The sequence below is a fragment of the Pan troglodytes genome, chromosome 8, assembly GCF_028858775.2.
Source record: "Pan troglodytes isolate AG18354 chromosome 8, NHGRI_mPanTro3-v2.0_pri, whole genome shotgun sequence".
Lineage (NCBI taxonomy): Eukaryota > Metazoa > Chordata > Mammalia > Primates > Hominidae > Pan > Pan troglodytes.
Genome location: NC_072406.2, coordinates 56,826,119 through 56,845,986, shown reverse-complemented (window position 1 = coordinate 56,845,986; position 19,868 = coordinate 56,826,119). Strand labels below are relative to the sequence as shown.

The 19,868-nt window shown below is 48.2% G+C and overlaps 1 long non-coding RNA gene across 1 annotated transcript in view; it reads left to right on the top strand.

Moving 5' to 3' along the window:
* Positions 1-13,360, top strand: part of LOC104008165 (uncharacterized) — a 117,887-nt gene extending 104,527 nt beyond the window's left edge. Inside the window, exon 3 of the long non-coding RNA XR_001706573.4 lies at positions 13,055-13,360. This is a non-coding gene — a long non-coding RNA (uncharacterized LOC104008165). The remainder of the gene's footprint in view (positions 1-13,054) is intronic.
* Positions 13,361-19,868: the final 6,508 nt, after the last annotated feature.

Here is a 19,868-nt window from a genome sequence, read left to right as displayed (position 1 = left end):
AGCCTGTGAATACACAGAAGAGAGAGTGGAACGAGAGATCTCATCACTGAAGAAACCAGCACAATGTGTGCCCGAAACCACAGAGGCACATGGAGAGGGGAGGGCTGCCTGTGCAGAGAGGAGGAGCATGAGAAACAGAGAGGGGGTCCCAGAGACTGCCCCTAACCAGGTCTCTGCCTCTGTGCATGTCCATGAATTATGGGATCCTGGGAACAAGCCAATTGCCCCGCCCAGTACAGCCCTTTGAAAGCACTGGTGTCTGCCAGGAAAAGATCCAAATGCTGAGGCCCCAGGACCAAGGAGGAGCCAAGGGCCTTTGGTCTTTGCAAGGAGTTGTTGCCTGTAACCACAGGGTCTCAAGTCTAGGTTCAATGGGGCCAGTGGGATGTCTAACTACAAAAAGGCAGCTAAACTAGACTCCAGCTGAGCTGTCAGAGGCCAATGACAGTGCTACAAGGCAAGCAAGTGGCTGCTGGGACCCACTGGGCTCAGGTTCCCTTACCGGAGTGATCCTGGGCTTTCAGAGTCCTTCCCTGGACATGGCCTATTGGCTGACAGGAGACTCACCTTAGCTTCTGGTGGCGGCAGTCCTGGGGGCTGGTCAGGGAGGGTGGGCTAATTAAGGGACCTGAGCTCCCCTAGCTGCAAAGCAGTCTGGAGCTGCAGGGATAGATGCTCCTGGGACTTCTCTGGCTACGGAACTGCAGGAGGCTCCATCTACCAATCTGGCCCACATTCAGGCTCTGGACTCCATATTCTACCCCCTCTCCTTTTGACTAAGGACTAGAGGATATGAAGAAACAAATACTTGCCCTGCACCCTGTCTGTGGTACTTCTCACCCTGCACAGGGCTGAGCCCTGATGTCCATCACTTTACTCAGTCCATAAGAACTCCAAAGTCATGTTTTATTATCCCATTTACAACGAAAGAAATGGTCACCAGGAGCCACCTCCCAGATCTCGATCTAGAATCTCTGCATCACCCAGGGGCTCCCCTGTTCCCCTCCCATCAGGCTACCCATGGCAACCACTCTTCCATCTCTCCAGCAAGGTTTGCTTGTTTCTCAACATCACTTGAGTGGAACCAAGCAGTAACTATTCTGGGGTGTCCCCCATGCTGTGTGTATGTGTGGTCACCCAGGGTGAGGCATACAGCCATCATTTATTGTGTTGTATTGCTGTGGTGTACTTTACTGTATGAACACACCATAATTTGTTTATCCATTTTACTGCTGTTGAATATTTGGGTTCTCCCCAGGTTTTGACTATTTTGAGTAAGGTTGCCATGAACATGTCTGACATGCCTTTTGAGGACAGATATTTCTTTCTGCTGGGGATACTCCCAGGGGTGAAGCTTCTGGGCTGGGCCGTGTGTACGTGTTTAACTTTAGAGATAGCTTCAGCCCTCTAAAGCTGTTGTCTAGGCTACCCTCCCACTAGGAAGGGATGAGAGTTGGGGTCGCCCCGCACCCTCACCAGCACTCACTATCATCAGTCTTTTCCATTTTAATTGCTCTGGCAGGGGCGCAGTGGTATATCCTTGTGTTTTTAATTTCCATTTTTTTGAGATGTCATCTCACTATGTTGCCCAGGTTGATCTTAAAGTCCTGGCCTCAAGTGATTCTCCCTCTCCCTCCTCAGCCTCCCAAGTCTCAGGGATTACAGGCATGAGCCTTAATTTGCATTTCTCTGATGAGTGATGAAGAGCCAGTTTTTGAACTCAGTTCTATTTAATTCCAGACCCAACTCTTCTCACTGCTCCACTCTGTAAGATTCCAGCAATGCTTTGGCCCTTTGGCCACCTCCCTTCAGCCTCCTTAGCACAGCTTACCCCAGGTGTCCTCACAGGCCTTTCCCTACAGTACTGCAGGGGGCGGTGAGCTCCCCCAGGCCTGGACACTGGGCATGGCAAGAAGGGGCAGGATGCTTTAGCAGCAGGCCAGACAGGCACGCGTTTTGACAACCCTGATGCAGGGGACCAACACCCTGAGTGTGGGAGAGATGTGAAGGGAACGTCATTTCAGGACACAGCTTGGGAGCCTCGTGTGTCACAACACCATGGGGGCCAGGGGAGCACGAACCAGGGGAGGCTCTGCTGGCTTTGGTGTCCTCCAGCTTCTGAAAGTTTCACCGTCTCAGTTGTGAGGATGTCCCTGCTTTCTTCAGGGGAATGACCTTGTTTCCTCCTCACTAATACAGGAACAGTGAGGTTTACCCTCAGGCCATTGTAAAAGTGAGTTAGAGACCTTTTAAAACAGGGATACAGGTGAACAGGAAGCCAGGCTGTGGGATTGTGGGAGGCACAGTCACAGGTGGGAGGGCCGGTGTCTGTGCCTCCGCAGGTGAGGGCAGCACCAGAAGCCTCTGTCAGGGTCGGGGCAGCACCAAACCCCCTTCTAGGAACATTCTGAGGGTCAGCATGGATGGTTTTCTTTGTTTGTTTTTTTTTTTTTTGGGTATCCTTTGAAAAATGGGTGGTAAGCTTGTGGTGAGCCTGATCATTTTCTTGTGTTTTCATTTGACCAAGCTTCTTCCCACAAATATCATCAGATCCCACATCAGTGTGCCCAACAGAGTACATGTAGGACACACTGAAAAGTGAGATTCAAGGGGAAACATGGTACCTGGCACATACTCGTGGGAAACAAAATGAGAAAGAACTTCTTTCAAAAGAGAGAGAGAGAATGAATTAATAAAGATAAAAGAACGCAATAGTAAGTCCAGATTTAACCAATTTAGGCTCCTTTGAGGAGATCCAAGACCTCACATAGGTCCTGCCAGCCATCAGCCACCTGCCCCCAGTCCTATCCCAACTCTGCCATCAGCCACGTGCCCCCAGTCCTATCCCAACTCTCCCACCAGCTGCATGCCCCCCATCCTATCCCAACTCTGCCATCAGCCGTGTGTCCATGGTCCTATCCCAATTCTGCCATCAGCTGCATGCCCCAAGGCCTATCCCAACTCTGCACTGGCCTCAGCTCTCACATCCTTATGATGAGCTGTGTGCAGCTCTCAATTGTCAGCCCCACTTTAATTTCACTGCTTTACAGCATCTCCTAGCTCCCCATTGCCTGCAGAAGCAAATCCAGTCTTCACTGGGGCTTACAAGCCCTCTATGTTCTAGGTCCCACCCCCCTGCCCATCCCTGCCTGAGGCTCCATCCTCTCAGGCAGGGGAGCATTCTTGCTTTTCATGCCTCAGTGCAACTGCATCTTTTCCAAGTTCAGCTGAGAACACCTTTCTCTCCTTTTCAGCCTGGTGAACTCCTCTGGCGAGTCCCGCCCTCATCAGCAGCCCAACACAACAGCCCTGGAGTGGCTCTTCCCACCTTCTGCTGCAATTGTTTGTTTTTGAGCCTCTCTCTAACTGTGGACTTCCTAGGAGGAATATAGAATATGACTTCTCTTTAAAATCTCTCCTCCTACTTCCACTCAGTGTCTGACACATAAGAAGTGCTTAGTAAAAGTTGATTGAAGATGTTAAGCGTTTTCCTTTTGAAATAACAAGAAGAAAAACAAAGACGAGGAATAAACTCTACACCCCCTGTCCCCTACCCTGACTTTGCTTTTTTGGGACAGAAAGAGGCATGTTGGCCCGGCACATCTGAGGATGTGACCTTGAGCACAGTCCAACAATTAATCTATTCATCCCTATTTGCATCTGGGTGGGACCCGGCAGGGCTTTAATTGGATGCATGCACTTTCTGGGTGGAGAATGTGGCCCTGAGATTTCCTTTTCTGCAGCAGTGAGACTACCCGCCCCTCAGCTTCCCATTCTCAGGACATGTGAGCCCCCACGTGCACACAGGCACAGAGGGTCATTAATCACTCCCACCACCTGATTAAAGGAATTCTCCAGACCAGGAAAAAAAGCTGTGCTATAAAAAGACTTTGAATTATAGAGTCCCTCTGCACCAATACTTCCAAATCAGGCAATTTATTGCAAACAACCAATATCTCATTCTCAGGCCATTAACTAAAATAGGAAAATATCATCTTAAATTCTAAAAATAACAAAGGATACACTGTAATAGGTTTCCAGTTCTGGACAAGTGGATGGGTGCTTAGCATGATGAAAACCTCAAGAACTTGGAATATGACTTTTCCTTTCCCAAACCCTCCACATTGGAGGCCACAATCTCAAGTAGGACCTAGCACTCTTAACCACTGGTGTTTTGTCCTTAATCTTTCCCATTTCACAGCCACAATACCACCCTGGAACCAGAGATTCCAGAGTAAAGCCCAAAATAAAATCATTTTTATTCAAATTAAATAACTGAATGGATTTGGCGTTTAAGAGGGGCCGCCGAAGGCTCCCTTGCTGTGTGTTGCTGCTGTTGCGTTGTTTTGATTTTGTGCAACTCTGGAGAGTCACAAAGGAGCAGAAGAGACTGGACCCTGTTAGGATCCCTGAAGCCCCCATTCCCAAAACTCGGTCTTCAAGACCACTGGTAGATCTTTAACACCAAAGCCAGCAGCCTTCTTGGCTCTCCATCAGCATCAGAGTCTGTGCATGGCTTGGCCCTTGAGCTCTTGATGAGGTCAGGGCAGCAGGGACACTTGGGTCTGAAGATCAGTGTCCCAGAGCCACCAGGTCAGGAAAGCAGGGTGCAGCCTGGCCTTGAATTGATGGAAACCAACACCCTGCATCCCTGACCCTGGATACACCTGAGGATGCACTGTCTAGGGAGACTTGGACAACCCATCCTCAGATGCAGGTTGCCCTGGGGGTCTGAGGGCCTGGTCCCACCCATCCTGAACTCCCTGGGGATGTGTCTGACCCCAGCCTATTGGGAACACCCGAGCAAGTCGTTTGGTAACTGTAACCTGATTGCTTTGACATCGCCATCTCTCTAGGACTCCCAGGGACACAGCCTGTCCTTGGGGTGCCTCCAGCCCCTGCTCAGTTACCTTCCCAGAGTGCCCACCCTACTACATCCCCAAACTCAAAAGTGACCTTCCACTTCCTTCACATCTATTAACCCAACCAAGACCCTTCATCCCATGGTGGAACAGAGTTAAATCTTTAGGAATTAATTGATCAAATGTCTTTGACCTGAGGAAGAAATGGATGCTGTTGAATACTGAACCCTCTAGGATGGGTACTTCTCCATAGTTCAGGCATGTCTTCCTTGGGGATGGATTGATTTCAGTATGTGTACATTTGCCCTCAACAGTCCCAATATAGAATTGTGTTTCTTACTCTCTAAAAGGCCGTCACATGCATTATTCTATTTAGTGTATTGCAATCATATTCTGAGAAATAGGTGTCAGAGAGCTAACAGAGAGGAGGACTTGCCCAAAGTACACCCAGCAAAAGTGGCCAGTCGTGCCTTGGCAAGCCTGTTGTCTACCAAGCCCTTCCCCATCTGAGATCTGAAGCCTTGGATGTCAGACATTTCCGACCTCAGAGATGCCCAGCCAGGCACCACAGAGAAACCAGAATAGAAAGAAAGGCCTTCAGGGCCTGGGGCCCTCTGAGGCATCCAGTCACACTCAACAGCATTGTGGTTTATTGGTACTTATAGGAGGCATTGTAGGGCCTTTGCATGCCCAGACACTCTGAATTGACCATGGACAGGCACCTGTACAAATGCTCATTTGCCACCATGCAAAGCTGGTCACAGGTTTCATCATCATAATCATCATGCCCAAGCTCTTCTGCCCATGCATGTGTACGTACACACATGCATATTCATGTGCACACACTCATGCACACATGCACACGTGCACACACACAAACACATGTGCATATACATGCACATCTCTGAGATCCTCCAAGACCATTTCCAGCCACAGCCCTCACCTGAGATTTGAGCTTGACACGCTTCACCCCCAGGCTCTCAGGATTGCCTTAGCCTCTCCTTTTGGATGGTCCTTGAGTCAATCTGAGCACCTTCTCTCAGGCACCGGATTGGGAATCATTTTATGGTCCCAGATACTGTGGTGGAGGACCAGACAGCAAAAACAGAACAGATCAAACATTCTCAGGCAAATGGCCTCTTTGCTAATGCCTTCTGAAGGAAACAGCAAGCGTGAGCGGTGATTCGGCACCTCTGACAGAAAAGACAGAGTGATAAATAGTCGCAGAGCAATGATAGGATTTGCATTCCTCATAATGAAATGGAGAAGGTTAGATCAAGAAGACCATTTCAACCAGCAGGGGATCTTTTCATCAATAGATTATCCACTGGCTGACCGACTGTCCACTTGTTTGTGTGTCTATTTGTCTGTCTGTCCATTCAGGGAGACTGCCTGAGTCATAACAGTCTGTCAGTTTCACACTAAGGCAAGACAGAGAAGCCACACATTTTTGGACATTTAATAGAGGACGTTTTCTGTTCTGTGTTTTCTCCTTTAAGGGAAGATGCTCTTGATAAGGCAGGGAGGGGCTGAATCAGGAACTGCCAAAGAGAAGGGGCCTCCTGATGGGTAGCAAACAAGCAGGAGGAGCTGCTGACACTTATTTGGGTTTTATAACCTTGGGCACACCTGGCCACGCTGTTTTCCTTCCCATTAAACTTCCCTTGGCTGAGCTGGCAGACAGGGTCGTCGGTGGTCCTGGGATGATAGGCTAATTTGGAGGAGGCAGCGGGTTCATTCCCACGCCGTGGGGGAGGGGACCGTGCGCCGCCTCGGATGATGAAAGCTCAAAGCAGTGTGCTCCCTGGCCCCTTTCTCGGGAGGGGTCATGCAAGCAGGCTGAGCTTTGAAAATGCAGGGGGCTGTCTGCCCTTGGAAGGTGGGTCCAGTCACCGTGGAGACAAGCCATCTGAAAGGATCCCCCAGATCCCACACCAGTGAATTTTCCCTAGGGTCCTCTGAAAACTCAGACTACAAAAGATGGTGGTGGTCTGACTTCTGTTGCACATTCAGGACAAACATTCATCACACCGAAGGCCCAGCGAGGCTGGGTTTTGATCTCTTGTTTACATAGTCCTTCTCTCTGCAGCGTTCCAAGAGATCTGTGTCCCAGCCAGCCTCGGGGACCTCCTGGGGCCGGCATCACCTCCTTGTGCCTGTTCCCGCCACATGTGTTTGTGCAGCTTTTGCCGCCTCCGCTCACGTGACTCGGCGAACCTCGCTCTCGCTGCATAGCAAGTGCACTTGTGGTTGGAGGATTCGGGTCCCTCACAGCTGCACCCAGCGGGGAGGGAGGCTGCTCACCCAAGGAAGGCTTCCCTATTCTAAACAGTACTCTGGGGTGGGTATTTTTCCTTCTTTCTTTTCAAAAAGGAAGCATCCATCCAGAGTCATTTTGTCTCCTCAGATGGAGCAAGCCAGAGTTAAGTTGTCAAATACCAGTAGGCAGAGGTGACTGAATGGTAGGTGCTGGGTACAGCACTAAACGCTTTTCTGCAATATCTTGGTAACCGCCTACTCTGCAAACAAAGAATGGGAACCTCCTGAGGTCCCATTTGGCCAGTGAGTGGTGTCTCCAAGATTACTGCCCAGGTCTGATTCGGACTCTTCTCCTTCCCCTTCATTACCATGGACCCTCCCTTTCACAGCCACCCCCTGCTCCTGTTAGGTCCATTTTCCCAGACCTCCCATCCTGCCTGCTTCATTTTATTTGTTCTGACAGAGGCCTGCGTGGGCTGCAAAGACCTCCACGTGTGGGGCCTATGAGAACAAGCGGAGCCCCAGACAGAGCTCTAGTGTCTCTCCAGTGGCCACAGGGCTTAGCTGGTGTCCCATTGTGGGAACGTCCAGACCTGCAGACAGGCTTAGTATTTCCTCCTTCAGATGGCGTCGGGCCCTAAGCCCTGGGCTCAGAACCCGCTGCAATCAAAAGCAGATGTGCTATCATGGAATCCGAGGCGCGGGGGCCAGAGATGACCTTCACAATCACATCCACCTCATCCCACAGGACCTGACTCCAGGCTATTCCATGAAACCTCCCCCACCTCTTCACCCAGCCGAGTTTTAAATATCTGGATTACAGACATTTCTGCTGTAGTCCGAAAATGAGGAAATGCTCTCATTCCCCTAGGAGTCTGATCACTTACCATCTTCAACCTGATTCTATGTCTCTTTGAACTTTAATATCCCCTGTGCACCATGGGGGTCTGTGTGTTCAGGAACATCATTAAAAGCTGAATGCGAGGGGAGTTTGAAAACATTCAGAATTTCTTTGAACCACATGAGTCTTTCTGGTAGGTTCACACTTGTTCCTGAAAAATATAATGAGACTTCTGTGCTATTTATCATCTTCATCACCAGCCAACATTCATTCAACATCTACTACCTACTCATTTCAGTAGTAATGAGTCCACTCGCTAGGTGGACAGGGTGGTACAAAAATACAAATATATTTTTTAGATGCCTTGCATGGCCTCAAGGAGCACTGATGCAAAACCCCAGTCTGATGAGATTACAAAAGCAGCTATTTCCATCCTGGAAGTGTAAAATATTTCATGGAAAAAGTAGCCTTTCACATCCTAACTGAAGATGATTTTATTTATTTTTTAAGCAGCTTCATTGAGGTATAATTGATATACAAGGAACTATACATATTTAATGTGTACAATTTGATGGCTTTGGTCATATGCAAACATCTGTGCTACCATCACCACCTCAAAGTAGTAAACATATCAACACCTCCCATAGTTTCCTTATGCCTCTTTCTTCATCTGTTTTGTTTTGTTTTCTTTTGTGTTGGAGTCTTCCTCTGTCACCCAGGCTGGAGTGCAGTGGTGCAATCTCGGCTTACTGCAGTCTCCGCCTCCTGGGTTCCAGCAATTCTGCTGTCTCAGCCTCCCGAGTAGCTGGGACTACAGGCGCATGCCACCACGCTTGGCTAATTTTTGTATTTTTAGTAGAAACAGGGTTTCATCATATTGGTCAGGCTGGTCTTGAACTCCTGACCTTAGGTGATCCACTCGCCTCAGCCTCCCAAAGTGATGGGATTACAGGCATTAGCCACTACTCTTGGCTGCCTCTTTCTTTTTTAAAGTTATTCAACTGTTATTTTAGATTCGGGAGTGCATATGCAGGTTCATTACATGGGAATGCTTCATGACGCTGAGGTTTGGGGTACAAAGGATCCCATCACCCAAGCAGTAAGCATGGTAGCTGAGAGGTAGTTTTACAGCCCCTGACCCCTCCGCCACCCCCCCTTTACTAGCCCCGAGGGTCTGTTTTCCCTTCTTGATGTCCACAAGTACCCAATGTTTAGCTTGCACTAAGTGAGAACATGCAGTATTTGGTTTTCTGTTCTGGAGTTAACTCACTTAGGACAATGGTTTCCAGTTGCATCCACGTTACTGCAAAGGACATGATTTCATTCTTTTTATGGTTGCATAGTGTTCCTTGGGGTATATACCACATTTTCTTTTTCCAACCCACCACTGATGGGCACCTAGGCTGATTCCATGTCTTTGCTGAAGGTGACTTTAACAGATAGAAAAATCACTCAAGGAGGAGGATGCTTTCCAAACACGGAAAGGTCATGACAGCTCAGCACACAGTGGCCAAGGAGTTGAGAACATTCTACCATCACCAGGAATTAGAGGAGATGACTACAACTGGGGGAGGGCAGGGGGTGGCAGACATGAGGCAGCTGAGTGGTACCCAGACTGTGAAGAGCCTTGTGGTTCAGGGAGGAGGACCTTCATCCACCACTTTCAAACTCCCATGGTCCAGGATGACAGAGCTATGGGAAGAGTGGGTCAGGCCACCTGGGCAGCAGCAGGGAAGCCACAGCTTCTTTCCTTGGCTAAATGCTCCTCTAGGTGAAGAAAGAATCCCTTCTAGGCACATCCTTCCACCTGTTCACCTTCTGTGCCTCCTTTAAGGGCTGTTTAAAGTGTAGCCTTCCCTAACCCTCCATCGCTGCCCTTCCGCCATATGCAGTGCCAGGCTTCTTTCTCTCCACTCCCACCCGCAGCCTGGATGTGTTTCCACGAGAGCATTTAGTCTATCTCCTGTGACCATGGATGAACCTGCTTGTCCCCCTCACTTAAGCGAGGAAAGGTTCCTCACTCATCACACCACATAGGTCTCTTAGGACAGTGCTAGAGACACCCACCTGTTCACAGCCACAGATTGAGTGCACAAGAAGCACACAACACAAGTTTGCAGGTGGGCAGGGGCAAGCAGGTGGGTGCACCATTTCCAATGAGGTCTTAACGCCATAAATGTGAGCACCTGCTGGAGGCTCAGGGAGGCAAAGAGCTGAGACAGGGAATGGCTGTTAAGGGGGTTCCTGCCCTTCTTCCTCCAGCTTTCCAATGGAGACAGGCTCTGAAAGTACATGTGACCATGCTTCGCAAGCCAGAGAGAAACACGGTGGAATTAAGGTCTGGAATCTCAGCCTTAGGTAGCTTCAGTGGCCATGGTACAGTTGCAAACATCCAGCGAGTACTTTCTATGGACAAAACAATAGGCAGCCTGCAGTGAGAGGTGGAAGGTGAATTAATCAGGCCCAGAGGAGGTGAAGTCTCACATCCCCAGGAGAACAGAGCCCTAGGGAACCAAGGAAGGAGTGCTTGCCTCCAGCTTGGGAGAAAGAGCCATGCCCCAAACTAGGGCAGAATGGGCTGGAATATTTTGAAACTATTTTCCCCTGACATCATGACACTATTCTCTGGGAATGACTGTAAAGTGTGAGAGACTGCATCTTAAATCTAGATGGTAGATTGATAAAACATAAGTGAAAACTAACATGGCATGCCAATGAAAATATTCCCAAACTCACACTCTTAAGCCAGGCTTTCCTAACCTCTGCACATTTTTTTTTCTTTTTTGAGACAGAGTCTCACTCTGTCACCCAGGCTGGAGTGCAGTTGGTGCAATCTCAGCTCACTGCAACCTCTGCCGCCCAGGTTCAAGCAATTCACCTACCTCAGCCTCCCAAGTAGCTGGGATTACAGGTGCCTGCCACTGCACCTGGCTAATTTTTGTATTTTTAGTAGAGATGGGATTCCACCATCTTGGTCAGGCTGGTCTTGAATGTCTGACCTCGTGATCCACCTGCCTGGGCCTCCCAAAGTGCTGGGATTACAGGCGTGAGCCACTGTGCCTGGCCACCTCTGCACTATTGATTATTGACATTTTGGCCCAAATGACTCCTTGTGTGGGAAGCCAACCTAAACATTGTAGAGTGTGTAGCAGCAACCCAGGCCTCTACCCACTGGATGCCAGTAGCACCTCTCTCCACAGATGTGACAACCAAAGCACACATTGCCAAATGCCTGGGAGGTGGGTGGAAATCACTTGATTTGGGGTTGAGAACCACTGCCTTAAACCCAGTCAGCCATCATGTCCACCTCTCCAGATGCCTCCTCTGCTCTTCTGATGCAAACTGCACCCCTCATTACCCACCCACCCCAGCTTAGAAAATACCCAAGCGCAAGAGAGGCTGCCCGCATTCCCTCTGCAGACGCATCATCTCTCAGATGTCTCCCCACCCAGTCATGACGACCAGTGGCCCTGCACTCACCCAGCTCCATGAACAGCATCCATGTGCATCCCAATGCCACCACTCCACTCAAAGGGAGGACCCTGCTCTCATTGCTTGCCCCCTGTGCTTCCTCCCTTGGTGCATCACCCACTTAGAGGGAGCCTATCCCCTTCTGGATGCCTCCCACACCAATCCTAGCTGCTTTACCTTAGCAAGAAATGCATTCCAGGTCTCAAATTTTCTCATCTATAAAACAGCAATGTAAAAGATCTGGTTAAACTCATATCAAAGTATTTTCTGTCTCTAAGAACTACAAGGTAGGAAGCCAAATGTGCTGTCCCCAAATCAGATCATCCCCTGCAGCAGCTTTTCTGAACAACTGAGCTCCCTGGGAAGAAGAGTTCTGGGCAGTCCCTCCATACAGAGAGGATACTTGAACCTCAGACTGCTACTTCAGAGCACCCAAGGATCTCACATGTCTACTAGATGCTTAGACTTGTAAACCAAGCTGGTTTCCATGCTAACATATAAAAAACAATACTAGATGGAAGTCTACGTATTTTCACAGAGGTGCCTGGCAAAGCCTCAAGCTGGTTTGCATTCATCATTGGTTTTGTTCTATCAAGCCTCCTAAACAAGAGAAGCTATGCTTTTTTGACATACTTTTGACATTTCAATCGGGCATGGAGATGGAAAGCCCTCGGTGTGTTTGCCAACGGCAGAGATTTATTTCACAGATCTTAAGGGGCCATAAAGAAAGTACTCAATAACCCTTAAACATCCCGCGCAGTGTGAGATGAAGTCTACGGTGTGCCTTGGAGTTGAGTCACTAGTGCTTACTCAGCTGAAACGAGTTCAGCACCGTGAGTGCCAGAAATAACAAAGCATGTGTCATCTTTTAAAGAATTCCCACTCTCCCCCATTTCTCCAGGTGAACAGCTACCAGAAGCTGTTGACCCCATTCTGCAAAGCTGAGGCTGCTGCTTCTGGGAGCCCCGATGTCTCTGAATGTGGTGACCATCAGTACTCCCATACCAAGAAGGAGCAGTGACTCAGGTCACACTGGGTAGTCCTGGCCTGATGCCCAAGGCATCGGGAGTGACAGAGAGCAATAGTCAGAGGATTGATGAGCAAACAGAGCTAAGTGGATCTCAGACAGGTTCAAGGCCGTTACTGCAAATGGAACTTACACTCTTCAAACCTCAATGACATCACCTGGGAAATGGAGATCATGCTACTGTTAATAATAATTTCTATATCACAGAGTCGTGTGATGATTGAGACACTCGAGTTTGATGTGCTTACGATGATAAATACCAGTGTATATGTGCTTAGCACGTGCATAATGTTTTTAGATGGATAGTGCCCCTAAAACTTCTGACATAGTTCACGTTCTTGTTCAGGACCAAGCCAAAGCACTTGCCAAGCAGAAAGAGCAGATCTGGGCAGCTGCCACCCTCGCCAGGCACACACAGCACCCTGGGCCTGTGGACTCATCCCAGATGGGCTTTGCAGACACACAGAGGCAGATTTGCCAGCTGGTTCTTCCATCAGAATAAATAAACCCTTTCTGCTGTACCCTTTCTCTTGTTTTGGGTCATCATTAAATGGAAACAGAATAGAAACTATCCCTGTTTCTTTGTTGTTGCAGGTTGGGAGCAGTGATGACCCAGTTCAAGATGAAATTGAATCAATCCCACTTCGCTGTCCCAGATATTGTTGGAGTTTTGTTTTCCCCTCACCCTGAGTTGGGAAAGTTGCCTGAATGATTTGTGCCTGAGCGCTCTTATCTAGAGTGGAACGTAAAGTTGTGACCATTTTCACTGGGAAAATAGGTGATTTGTCTGGAGGAGAGTATCCCAAGTTCCAGACTCGAATGCTATGTGCCCTTTTATGTTACCTTCTTCACCATGGGGGAACCCCCAGTAATAAAAAGTCTCCCATTCCTCTCCTTCAAAACACCTCCTGAAACCTCACTCTTTTCAAGGACCTTACTGACATTTACTGAATAAATAATTTTTGAAGCTTTCAGAGAAGCATAGAGATGAAAAAAGCTCTAGAGATAGTGATGGTTAAAATTGGAATGCATGAAATTCAGGTATGGCAGCTTGCCACAGAGGGGACACAAATGCTTACCCGTATGGCTGATATTAACATGAGGAAGGAAGATACCAGCTGGGCACAGTGTCTATGGGCACGTCCACAATCCTGGCACTTTGGAAGGCTGAAGCAGGAAGATAACTTAAGGCCAGGAGTTCAAGATCAGCCTCGGCACCATAGTGAGACCCCCAACTCTACAAAAAAATTTTTAAAACTTAGCCAGTCATAGTGGCACACACCTGTACTCCCAGCTATTAGAGAGGCTGAGGCAGGAGGATCACTTGAGCCCAGGAGCTTGAGGCTGCAGTGAGCTATGATCACACCACTGTACTCCAGTCTGGGCTATAGAGCAGTACCCCATCTCTTAAAGAAAAAAAAGAAAAGAAGAAGGTTTAGTGCTTTAGGATGGCCTGTGCAGATGCAGGAAGAAATTGATGAAGATTAAGAAAGCACATAGTAAGTTGCTGGGATGACAAAGAGATGTTTCCAAACCTAAGCCCAGACCGCTCCCTCTGCATGGACTGACCACAAGCAGTGCTGAAGGGTGGGTGGACAGAGCAACCAAGGCTGTTGACTCCAGCACAGAGTCTGCTGTGGGGGCATGGGGGAGGTAAGGAGTCCAAAAGCAGTCAGTTTTGCCCATTAGAGTCAGGGTTCTCCAGAGAAACAGAGCCAATAGGAGGCATACATAGGTGCAGAGAGTTAGCATGGGAATTGGCTCACATGGCTGTGGAGGCTGAGAAGCCCCCAGACCTGCAGCAGTAATCCAGAGACCTGGGAGAGCCACCGGTGCTGCAGTCAGAAGGCCAGCCGGCTTGAGAGGCAGGAAGACTTCGCATTTCGTCTGAGTCCGGAGGCGGGAAAAGCCAATGCCCAGCATGAAGACTGTCAGGCAGTAGGTCTCTCTTACTGGCAGCTGGTGGGAGGGCCAGCCTTTCTGTCCTTTCCAGGCCTTTAACACATTGGGAAAGTCAATCTGCTTTACTCGGTCCATGAATGTAAATGCTAATCGTATCCAAAAACACCCTCATAGAAACCCCCAGAATAATGTTTGACCAAATATCTGGCCATTGACACACAAAATCACTGAGGCCAAAACACAAAATGAGCTGTTAGAATGACCGAGCTACACTGAAATAAGTGTGAGTAGTTTTGAGCAGACGGTAGAGATAGAGCCTCACTGCCAGCAGGCCCAGCTGGAGGAGCAGTGAGAGGGCGAGGGCCCTGGTGCCCAGCACATGAAGGTGTGTGAGCATTCACTCAGGTTAGTGTATTCCTTCCATCCACATGAGAATCCCTCCACCCTGCCCACATCCCTGACTAGAGGAATTCCACCAGGCTATCTTCTCTCCCTGTCACAGGAGCTTCTCAGGCTGACATATGGAAACAGCCCCACCCTTCCCTTCCGCTTGTACCTGGATGGAGACATTTGGGATCTAGGGCTTCAGGAGAGTAGAGGTTGTTCTATACCTCAGAGGGACAGATGCCCTGCATAATCCCAGGTTCTAGCTAGACCTGCCTGGAACTAAAAATCAGAACAGAGAGCCTCTTACAAATGTCCCTGGCCTCAAAACATGTTTCATTTTAAAATATAACAATAATAACAGGGCCCCGGGGGAATGTTATAAGAATGTGATCCAACTGCAAATGGGATGAATATCAAGACAGTTTCCAAAATCAAAGGGCGCCCTATGGGACACTGAGTGAAATGGGTGCTCTCATTCAGCTTCTCAATTTTCCTTTTTCAATATGAATTCCCTAAAATACACATTAAAATGTAGCAGGGATAAGTATTTGTCACAAAAAAATCAATTGCCAAAACCATCACGCTGGATAGGGCATAAGATCAGCAACAGTTCAGGGACTTTGAAAGCAACCTAAATTCTTAGGAAATGGACTGTGTTTGCTCTAAGGATGTCATTGAGAGCTGCATCACATAGTGTCCTCTATCAAGACCTATGAGGAATATTTCTCTTAGGTCTCAGTACCAGAAATAGCTATGCCTGTCCTGAGCCACTGGCTTGTGCTTTCTTTATGGGCACCCTGACATGCAAATGATGTTACCTCCTTTCTTCTTGTTGCTAGGAAACCCAGCCACATGTGTGGGTCACCTATAGCAAGGTTGCAGGACATCCTGGAATGCATTTTATGGCTAGTATAAACTTTTGTCTGTCCATAGTTTCCCTATTCATACTATCCCTTTGCTAGTTTACATATGGCATTATATTTTTAAGAGACACCTTAAATCCTTTCAGGAATGAAGACAAGAAGTAAATCATTGAATAAAGAAATACAAATAATGGTTTTTATTTACAAAACAAACAAACAAAAGGGGACCTAAGAATGTGTAAGTTCAATAGTGTCTGCACAATATGAGTCCATGGCAGGGGATGTTTCTAACAACACAGTCAGATCCCTGTCTGGAAGTTTGCGGTCCATTCCAGATGCAACATTTTAGGAGTGATGACCACCAACATCGGACACATTGGAAGAAGAAACGATGGGAGAAGAGTCTGGGAGGTTTGAGGAAGCACTGAAGAAATGTAGTTAACCTGGAGAAATGTAGACTTGGGAGAACATTCTAGAAGTCTTTGGATTTTTGAAGACCAATCACATGGGAAAAAAATGCATTTATTCTGTTGCAATTCAGACAACAGAATTAGAATCAGGGATTGACAGCTAAAGACTGGGGCAGGTTTGAGATTAATATAGAGAGAAGTTCCAATCAGAATGTCTGTAGAACAAAAGCACGGGCGTGAAGGGGAGATGGGGGTATGTGAAAACAGGCCTGCATCCCAGGGGCAGGCCCACAGCGCCAGGTGATGGGAGTAGACATTCACAAAATCCTCTTTCCAGCATGTCTTCATGCCAAAGGAGCAAGGTGATGCCCCCAAAATCTTGGCATTTGAGGTGTCCCTTATTCGCAGTTAACTGTCCACTACACAATGTATTGCTTTCTAAAGGAAACATTTACCCAAGAGGAAAGGCCAGTTTTACTAAGGAAAGCGCCATTGTGAGAACCAGACCTTCCCGTGACGGATGATGGATGTGCGTTTGATTGGCCGGTAGTGCCTGCTGCTATGCAGATTCGGCTTCTCCACTCCACCAGGAGAAGGAAGGAAAACACGTCCCTCCACGCCACATTGCAGATCAAGACAAAGTTCACTCCTAATTGTAGCGGGACTGACCTGGTGCAGGATGGGCTGGGGGAATTAACGGAAACAAACCGAAGGATGACTCTGGCAGCACACTGATGAAGAAACCAAGAGGAAATGAAGCCAGCAAGGGCGCCCACATGTTTATTTCGGAGTCGACAGAGCATGGACCTAACCGAGCAGAGCTTCTGATTTATGAAGTATTTTTATTATATTACCTATTTTATATTATACTGGCGGCTCTGCTCTTTGAGCCAGAAAAATAAACAGCAGCCCTGCAAGGGCCTTTGGTCTAGAGAGAAGAATATAAACACAACCTTCCTGCTCTGAATGGAGATTCCTGCCAAACGTTGTTTCGGGGTTTTTAGGCTTCTGAGATTGGCCTTTGTGTTTAGGAAGGCGAGGTTCACACGAAATATAAACGGTCCTATTCTCTAAGTTTTGAAAAGGCGAAGAGCTTAAGGTTTGTTTGATAAAACCAATAGAAATGCACCATTGCCCACTGCAATAGGAAATGTGTGTTTCCTATTTTGTCTGTGCAATGGCTAAATAGCCCCGCGTTGGCACAGCCAATTCCACAAGTGGGCAGGATTCTATCGGCCAATATGATCCTGAGCCTCCCCACCCTTTGCCATTCTTTGAGGAGCTAGAGCCTGACAGAGGTGCTGAGGAGGCAGCTCTGCCTCCCGTAATGCATGTGTGTTTTCTTTTCTCAAAGGAACAATTCTTCCACTAGAGCAGATGCCAGTTCCAACAGAGAGCTCGCCGGGGGCCTTTCTGGCTCCTGCAGGCTGAACTGAGTCATTGTTCACAGTGAGTTAGTAAGGTTTTATGCTAAACATGTGTTATCAGCTTCCAGCATGCCCCTCCCTCAGTGTGTACCTGGAAGCATTCCTGCCTGCTCTCCCGCATGGGCACCCTAGTGACGAGGAGAGGCACACAGGGACCCTATGGCAAAGATGAAGTAGCAAGGAGTTTCATCTGCATACACAGGCACATGCTCTCTACTCTTCAGACTCATCTATAAACAAAGTGCTATTTATCTTCCATGAAACAAATTAAAAGCTCAAAGTCAGAATGTCTGCAGCCTTGTATGGAGTGAGTACATTTCACACTCAACATTCGTTACAGTCTGGGACCAAGGATTTCACTGCGTTTTCATAGTGCAGGGCTAGCCCCAAACCTGTTCCCTGTAAAAGCTTGTGAATGATGAAGGAAAGAACAAACAAGTGAATAAAGGAAGGCCTCACAGATACAACTGGATCATGATCCAGCTCTTATCAAAACCAAAGCATGTACCAAACTAACCAAGCTCCAGTTCCCATCCCCAGACATGGGTCACAGTGAGGCTTGCCCTGTATTATATGCCAGAATCATAAATTAGGATTCCTAGCAGATGAGAATGTACAGGATCAGCACTGCCACAGGGATGAAGTGGAGAGCAGTGGGTTTCTCAGAGGCTACAGAACTGCTGATGCAGAAGCCTAGGGACATTTTCCACACCCCTCGGAGAAACGGGCTGGCTGGCCTCAATTCCCCCAAGAGCATTATAATTGTAGTGAAAAATGCGTAAAATAAAATGGACCATCTTAATTTAACCGTTTTACAGTTTACAGTTCTGTGGCGTTAAATACATTCACATTGTTGTGCAACCATCCCCACCATCCATCTCCATAACTCCTTTCATCTTGCAAAACTGAAATTATCCCCATTAGACAACAGCTCCTGATTCCTCCTCCCGCAGCCCCTGGAAACACCATTCTTTTGTTTCTATGAATTTGACTTCCCTAAGAACCTCACAGAAGTGGAATCATGCAGCACTTGTCCTTCAGTGACTGGCTTATTTCACTGAGCATGATGTCCTCCTGATCCACCCATGTGGTGTGAATCTGCCATTGTTTTTGTGCAGGATGGAATCAGAGCCTCGTGCACATCCCAAGAGGAGCCACTGCCACCCCAGGACCTCCATCTCTCCCAGCATCCTGGTCCTCACACTGGAAGGAAGCCCAACTCACTTTTTTTGGATGGCTCAATGGGGCTTCATTACACCGTAAGCTAAACTATGCTTACAAAAATGGGATCTTGCTATATAACTATGGAAAATACAAGCTTAAGCAAATAGGCATTTCCCTGCTCATGTTAGAAGGTCAAGTTGGTTAAAAGAAAAAAGGCCATGTGGATCAGCTGGTGGCCCAATTAGAAAGCTCAGAGACAGTCCAAGCCCTTGTTTTCATTATCCCAAATGAGGAAATGCGGCAGCTGGAGCTGTGTATAGCCCCAGGGCCTGGGAACAACACTCGGGCCATCTGGATTCCCCACGAAGGAAAAGCTCAGCCTTTTAGTCGCTGAAGCTGCAGGATTGAGGAGATTCGCAGAGGAAATGTGTGTTTCTGTGGTCTTGGGCCCCTCCGTCACCCACCCAGCCACTTGGGGCCCAGATAGAAATGATGGTCAGTGGGGCAGACCAACAGCCTTCTAACTACATTCCCCAGCATGCCCTCTTTTTCCTTTCCTTCTTTGGGGGAGTCCTTAAATTTCTGCTAGCTGAGGTGGCAAAAACTCCCTCGCACACCCTTACTCTGTTGCCCTCGCTGAGCAGCTGACCAAGGGCAGCGTTGCTGATCACAGACAGATAGATGGCCGAGCGAGTGGAGGAAAGCCTGTCCAACCCCAGCCCCCTCTGGACCTCAAGCGGCCTGTCTAGCCCTGGAGTGCTGAGAGTCACAGCATTTAAACACCAGGGCAGCAAGTTCTGGTGCAACGGCCTGACCCCACGTAGTCCCTGGCTCCTCTGTGAGCCATCCCCAGGGGATAGGCAACTAGCATCTAAGACCCAGGGCCCTGCTGTCCCCCTTGGTTTAAGCTTTGGGTGAGAGGATGACAGGAACAAACACCAGGGGGAGAAATGAGGCAGGGAGGACCTGCCTGCCAGTGCCCAGGGAGCGCCCAGGAGAAGGATCATAGCCCAGGCCCCTCTCAGCCCAAGACTTTGTCTACTAAACAAGCTGGGCCTCCTTTGCTCCCCTCAATCAAACTCACAAATCAAAACATGCTGAACTAATATCCCCTAATAGCCAATAATCCATCAACAAAATTTAGGTTGTTGCTTGAACAATCTTCCCCCCGAGGGAGTGGGTGTGTTTAAAAGTACTTCATAAATTATCTAAAAGGAAATATGAGTGTTTCTAGTTGTTGGAAGAGTCCTACCAG